Source organism: Lipophrys pholis (assembly GCF_963383615.2).
Source record: "Lipophrys pholis genome assembly, chromosome: 10".
Lineage (NCBI taxonomy): Eukaryota > Metazoa > Chordata > Actinopteri > Blenniiformes > Blenniidae > Lipophrys > Lipophrys pholis.
In genome coordinates this window covers 15,759,751-15,767,877 of record NC_137640.1, presented here as the reverse complement: position 1 = coordinate 15,767,877, position 8,127 = coordinate 15,759,751, and positions in this window count along the sequence as shown.

The following is an 8,127-nucleotide window of genomic DNA, read 5'->3' as shown; positions in this document are numbered from 1 at the left end:
ATTGCAGGGAACAGATTCTTTATGAGAATGGAGATTCTGCTGAACGGGGCGAAAACAATGGAAGCAAATGCTGTTTCTATTGATCAGCCAGTGTCTCTGCTCTCCCTCCAGCCGCCTGTGTGCTGTTCCTGTTCAGAGGCCTGGTTTTTCAAAAGAATTAGTGGCCTGAATTGTCATATATACCTCTGTAGACAATGTGGCAGATGACGAGATAGAGAAAGAGAGAGCATGGCTGTGAATGCAGGTTGCTCTTTTACACAGGCGTACAGTGGTTCGCAAGTCCTCTGGAGGAAGGGTCAAACTCAGCCATTATCATCATCTCAACACAGAGCAGACAACACTAAGGGCAGCGTCAATGAAATTTATCATTGAAAAAGGTAGAAGCGAGTCGCCCGTGTGCAAGGCTTGTGAGAGCCTTTTCACAGTATATCATAGTTAAAACATGTGTTTTCATAGGATAGAGGCGATGTGGGGGAGAGAAGAGAAAAGAAGCATGTCAAAGTTCATTGTAATAAAATGACTCATTTTTTGTACTGAGTGGGGTATGACTCATCTGTTTTCTTTTATACCCCATCTTGTCCAGGAGCCGTGTGGGCCACCACTGGGACAGATCACTGGGACAGATCACCTCACCTCCAGTGACAGCTAATCCATCGGAGTAAATCAGATTGGGGCTGAGGCCCAAAGGACAGCTGGGGTGGGCTACAGGTACTGACTTGAAAGTCTTCTTGCCCCCCTCTTGCTCTCCGTGGCTTATCAATAACTCTAATATTGATGGAGGCCTGGTTGAATTAACTTTCCACACCGTTGCCATGTCTAATCGGTCACGGAGGCCAGCAAGTCGAGGAACCCAATGTTAACTTGTCAAAGAGTTTACATTAGCATCAAGGAAATTCCAGACTGCTTATCAATAAAAATGAGCTCTGTGGGCAACCCTCTGGGAAAGGAGAGGTTGGATCAGGTCACAGATCCCGTAGCTACAGAGGCGAAGATGGCACAGGTAGTCTCTATGTGTGTCTCATTCACGTCAGTCCCCGCCTCTGAGTGAGTGTCCAAACACAAAGGTTGGTTTGCTCGTCTTTCTTCATCAAACTGACAGGTAGATGAGGTCGTGAATAAAGAGTTCCATCCGCTCATCAAAAGTTACAGGGTCAGAGACACGGACAGGAGAGGTGATTTATTAGTGGAAGGAGAAGATGGAGCGTGAAGGAGGGAATATCAGTGCATGCAAGAATTACTAAGCCTGTAGAGGAATAGCTGAGCTCAAACTGTTCAAAATAACCAAGGACAAAATAGAAGGATACTGTTCATCACACAGTGCAGAGAATAATGTCAGTGTTGGGTAAGAGGTGTACAAACAGCAGTTAAGATGTTCATTCACTGAGAGAGGTCACATTCGGCTGCATCTCAGTGTGTTCATCAAGTCTGTACAGTGTACTCACCTCCAAAGATGAAGAGCAGTCCTCAAACAGCACAATGCTGCTCATCAGAGATCAGAGATGTTTGCTCATATGTGGATTTAGGACTTAGATGACCTGTGATAAGACACGGTTTGCACAGCTAATTACTGGAGGTGTTTCCTTCTAATGATAAAGATGCCAAAGCTAACAAGAAACTCATTAGTAGGTATGATGATAATGAATCTATTTGGTACACAAAATATTTAACCAAGTTGCTGATCATGCCACTGGAGCTGTGAAAATATACTCTTTTTAAAATGTATTTAAAAAGTGTGTTTCCAGAGAGTTATAAGCAAATATCACTTTAAGTGATCTATTTCCTGATTATTTTTCAATTGCGTCTTTCCCATTTCCAGTGACCACTGAGCATGTTCCATTCACTGTATTTCTGCATTTACACCCACAATGCATCTATTTTTTTTTTTGCTATCTGCATTTATCGGCTCATCCATCTAACCCCCCCGCCGCCCCCCCTAAAAACCTAATCAGCTCGCAGGAGAGAAGTTTACTAAGTATCTGGTCACTGCTCCATAAAAGGTGTACTATAGAGTCCGTGTCGTCGGGCCTGGAGTGACGGATTGTGCCAGGCTGGCTTGGCGGAATAAATAGAGGCATTAGCCGCTCGAGCCGGGCCACGCTACTGCTGAAGCTTACTGGTCTATGAAATGTGCAGCATGGCAATGTCCTGGGCCTCGCCACAGCGTGATGAATGACTTATATAATCCTCCGTAAAGCATATTAAATTCAGATCACATGATTGATAGCAGGAGGAGGACAGCAGGAAGGTAGCAGGGAGGAGATTAAGGAAGTGAGGTGGAAGGTGTGTGATAAAATATGTAAAGAGAGGAAATTAAACTTCAGGCAAAAATATCAAAAACTGGGCGTCCCGTGCTTTGCTACCTTCCCTTTCTAGTGACTGATGAAAAGAGCAGAGGCAATTCTGAATTTTTAATGAGTACCCTTTAGGCCTCGGTACAACGTCAGGTCTTTGTATGCCTTTAGCCCCGACTGAATTTCTCTTGTGTACTTCCTTCACTTCACATAGCTCAAGTGTACTCCCAAAGGCAATGTTTAGACGTTACCCATGACCTAAACATCTCTCAATGGCTGCATCTCATTCACACTTTGCCCCAGGGAACCGCACACTGCCTGAACTGGTGCTACGAGACCGAGCTGTACGTACCACCAACATCTCAAATGTAGAATCACTTCAACTGAAATGTTGGAGGTTTTGTTTCATATGGAGTTTGTGTGTGTTTTATCTTGATTCTCACTTTTTTCACAGTCCTTTCTTGTTCATTACACGATGAAATGAAATATGCTTCTTTCCCGAATGATATGTATATTATCAATATTTATGTTTAAGGTAAATGCTGAAGGTTAACAGCAGCTGGGCTATTTGTCAAAATGAGATCATTTTTTTCTTCTGTCTGCAAATCACTTGAAGCTGTGTTTCCAAAGGTAAATATCTATATTAGATGAGAACTAACTACATTTTCCTCACATCTTACATGATTGGTGGTGGCACAGATCAGTCCCATGGTGAGAGATCTAACACATTTGTCATTCACTTATTTGCATATTATGAACATGTCTGAATAAATCATTAGTTAATCAAGTGACATATAATCATTTTAAGTTTTAGGAATGATAATTACATGGAAATGTTCATTTGGTTGCGTAGTCCAGTAATTTGTAAAAATCAGGTTGCGCTCGTGATAATGCTGCAATGGTATTTGTGATGAGAGAAGCTGGAGTTTCATGCTGATGGGATGCAGATCAACAACGAGGCCAACCAGATGCTGAAGGAGGCCTGCCTGTACAGTTCAATGGCTGGATGCCCTCTCCGATCCTGAGGAATCCGGTTCCGCACTCCTGCGTCAGTGTGAGTTACTTTAATGACTGGCAGAGGCATTCAGCTAATCGATGAGTCAATCAGTCAGCCTATCAAATACCTTGTACACGTTGTGTGACGTGGACTCCTGTGTTTCACGCTGTCTTATGGATACAGAGGAGGTTGATCCTTGGTCTTTCTCATCTGATCACAGGTGCAGAGATGTAATCGACTTATCCGTCTGAAATGGAGCGGTGAAGACTTACACAGGTCACATCGTCTCGAGTTCCCACAAGAGCCTAAAGTAAGTCCTGAAAGGAGTCGTGTGTGCGTGCGTGTGCGTGCGTGCGTGCGTGCGTGCGTGCGTGCGTGTGTCATATCCTCTACTAGCATGTTGTGTGAAAGATGCAAATTATAAATTTGAAAGTGATGCATTGCCGCAACATGGCTGGTTGCCTTTCTGGCAAGGTTTATCCCTCATTCATTACTAATATATTTATTATTTGTTTCATTAATTTATTGAAATGATCAATCACTTTAAATGCAGACTGAATTAATCCTCTGGCGATGTTAATCGCGTGGAGAAAATTTGAAACGGTGCATCATCAGTCAACTTGCTCCATCAGACTATGTTATCTGAACCAAGTGTCCTCTCATTTTAATTTAATTCAGTGTCCCCCTCCCTCCCTCCCTCCCTCTCTCTTTCTCTTTCTCTCTCTCTTTCTCTCTCTCTCTCTCTCTCTCTCTCTCTCTCTCTCTCGCTCTCAGTTCTCAGTGAAGGTAAATTACACAGCAAGTCGCGGTACAAAATGATTTTGGCAGCTTGCTTTGACAAACTCCCCCAATCACTGTCTACTTTTTCAGCGTGATCAGAACCTTTACAACTTTACACATCATTTCCAAAAGTGATATCAAACACTCATCAATCACTCAGTTTAAAGTTTAGCCGTCATAAATAACCCAAGGTGCACGTTTGCATCAAGTAGTTAAAAAGTCTTTCACAGGGAACTGGTTTTCTCACAGTGTACAGGGATTGTTTACTACTATTGAACATCCATGCATAATTAAAGTCCCTATGAATAACTAAAACCATGTCTTTAACTGTGTAACACTCTCCCTCGAGACACCAAATAAATCCTCGGAATGGTCTTACCAAGGTCAGAGGTGGAGCAAATGTCTCATTAAAACCTCATTTTCCCATCTCATCATTATGGGAGTGATGGACACCCTCAAAGTATTGATCTACAGTCGTTATGCTTTGGGGAATACTCACTGTAGTAACCTATGTAGATTTGGAGTCATCGTGTGGTTCCGAGGAGAGTAACGTAAAAACTAAAGGAAAGCTTTCAAATTGTTGTGGTTTGTGGAATTGAAAAAGAAAAAAAGGATTACATTTTGGACTTTAGAAATGGTTTGCACATACCATGTGGCCTCTTCATTCTCAACAGCTTCTCAACCTTAATACCTAAATAAAAGAGACTTTATTGGAGCACACAAACTTTTCAATAACTGAAATGTTCAGGAACGAAAAACAATAATCGCACTGTTATTGTCCTTAATATTGTTCTCCGGAAAAAAAAGGGTAAATTCTCTGGTCAGACATGCTCTTGGAGTGCAACCAACAGTTATCAAACAATGGCTACGTAGCAACACTTAGAGGTGAACTTTTGAAAAAAAAAGTAAATACTATTTATGTGTATCTAAAACAAAATGAGCATGATCCAGTATTGGCTGGCTAATCACAGCAATGATCAACAATACAACTAAGGCTTTATTTAGAGTTTATGTGTCTGTTTCAATATGACTTTTCATATTTTTTTTTATATTAATTAAAACTCTTTGTGAACTTACTGGTGAACTTATTTTTGTATCACCTAATTTCAGCGTAACCTCTCGCAGTGCTAATATGGGTGAAAAGATTGAGTATAGTTTCAGGAGAGTATATCTCCCCCTCGTAGTGTCATGTTTACATCTCAGTAATTTAATTATACTGAGGCACAACAGGGACACACACAGTGAAACCTTGACTCCACCTGGTCAGACATTTTAGAGTAATTAAGTAAAAATAGAATAGTAAATGGACCGTGACGTGTGGATCAGTGAGAAGGAGCCAGCTGGGAGACGATAAGCGTGTGTGTGTGTGCGTGTGTGTGTGTGTGTGTGTGTGTGTGTGTGTGTGTGTGTGTGTGTGTGTTTGCACCAACTTGTACAGTTGCACATTATTGGCGCCGGGACAATCCAGGGTGAAGTTGAAGAGCTGTACTGTATGATGAATGTCGTTCTATAACCAGGACTGAAGGGGAATGATTAAATCCTTTCCACCAATCACCTCCTCTGGAGCCTGAACAAAACCACCGGGGGAACGGATTCCCTGCTCTCAGCAGCCCTGACGGCAGAGGACACACACACACACACACACACACACACACACACACACACACACACACACACACACACACACACACACACACACACACACACACACACACACGTTCAAATAGTAATTTTTCCAGCAACTGATCTTTATTTGTTTCAAGTCAAACATTTACAAATGTCTGCATACATGTAATTAGAAATGTAATCCCCGGCTTCCTCATAAAGGCGGGTCCACACTGGCTTGGGAAATGTGCTGATACGACACTGTGCTCCAACCAGTAAAGCGTCTTTGCTGAATTTCATTTATCTTTGAAGTCTGTATTCAACAGCTTATGATGGATGACTTCAACCAGCTACATTTTGTGGACACAGATCATAAAGAACCTTAGTTGTTTTGGGGGGGTCCAAGGTAGTTTTCTTCTTTTACGTCTTTCACTTATTTACATGTGATGTGATTTGAGAACACACACACACACACACACACACACACACACACACACACACACACACACACACACACACACACACACACACACACACACACACACACACACACACACACACACACACACACACACACACACACACACACCCGCTGGGGGACTGACATGGCTCTGAAGGTTAATGGTGATGAGGTCATTCCCAGAGGTTTTAAGGACTTTCAGGCATCTCATTCTCTTTCCCACTTTCACTTTGAAAACAGTGGCCGTTGGGTTTTCTGCATATTACTGTGCTGGTGTGTAGCATGGGAGAGATCACTGCCACAAGGGACATTTGGCTTCAGGGAGGTGGAGACAGTTTTTGTCTGAAAACCACATCACCATCGACATGAACACGCACACCTGAAAACATATTTCCTCGCTGTATCTTTGTAATGCTTAATTGGGTTTCCACTGTAAATATGAGTGTATCAATTTGATTCTTTTGGAATGGCTTGCTAGAATACCCTCAAGTTATTTTGGAATGTTTTCTGAAAGTAATTTCCATCCCTGTCAGTCAGACAGAATGTTTTTCATAAGGCTCTGCTCGACATAAAGCATCACTGCAGCTGGTTCTCTAAACTGTTTCACCCACTGATTAGTTGAACGCTTATAATGAATCCACAAAATTTTATTTATCTTGATTCATCATTCTAACATTTTATACAGCACAACTCAAACAAAGCAAAACCTTCACTTAAAGTTCCTCCATAAACACAATGAAACTAGACTGAAACTTCTTTAGTTGAGAATCACCTTATATCTTGGAAAAGCAAGAAGGTTTAATGGCTTAATACTGAAAGCAAACAACAGGACCTGTTGGGGAAACATAAATGTCGTCTGGCCAGTGTTGTGTTGGCTCTAAAGGTTAATGAGGTGTGTGTTCACTCAGAGGAGGAGAGACAACGATGCTCTTTATGGAAGAGGAGGTGTTACTTGGCCGAGGGGCCTCCATAACGACACCCTTCAGATCTAATTATCAGGATTATTGATTGGTCATGGCCAGCTGCCCCTCCGCCCACATGCACGGACCCCCGTCCACAGGCAAAGAAACGGTAAAGAATACATTTTTGCTCACATTGTGGACTATTGGGGCAGGACAGAATAATTTCAACACGCCTCCATGTCAGATTAACAAACCAAGAGATTATTATTAACTTGCCAGTTATGGGCTCTAATCAAAGCCTCCTCCCACTCACATGTATGCATGCTCACACATTTCAACAATAACACCTGGGAAAATGACACACTCGGTAACCTACTTGCTCACACCCACACAACCACTCAATGAGAAAGAAGCATTCACACAAACGGACATTCAAAAGTCTCTTCAAACGACACAGGCTTTTTCAGCCTGGCTGTGGAGGGGCTGTTTTGTTCCACAAGAAAATTGCTTTAATTAAGATTAGCATGGTGATACATATATATGCACCCAGGTAGGTTTTCAAAAGGTTTAAAAGCTCGTCTGTGTCAGCCCACAGGTACTCAGCATTAGGAGACATCGTTCAATAGCAATGGAGCAATGGAAATGAAATATAAGAAATTAAATATAAGAGCCATTACACATAGTGTTTGTTGGTTTGTTTTCTGTCATTAAAGTTAATAATCTTTCAGATTCATTCTTTTATCAATTTTCTAAAAATAATTTATTGATATGCTGGTGTGGGATAGTTTTAGTCCAGATTTGGACATGTATCAGGAGAGTTAGAATCAAAGTCCCATATTTTCTCATTCGTTATGAAATATCATTGAAGGAAGCAGGTTGATAAACATGCCAATCCCTTCCATAGGTAACTACTGTGACAGTGGTCCTCTGAGGACAGGAGGAACCCCCAGCAATAAATCTAACTAAAGTGTCTCTAGTCAAAGGACACATCTGCTGCCTATGTCTTGCTCCCATTTCCCACCCGCCACAACAGTGGAGCCTTGAACCGGTTCTGCTGGGGACACGGGCACCGTGACTGGCAGCATGAGCACC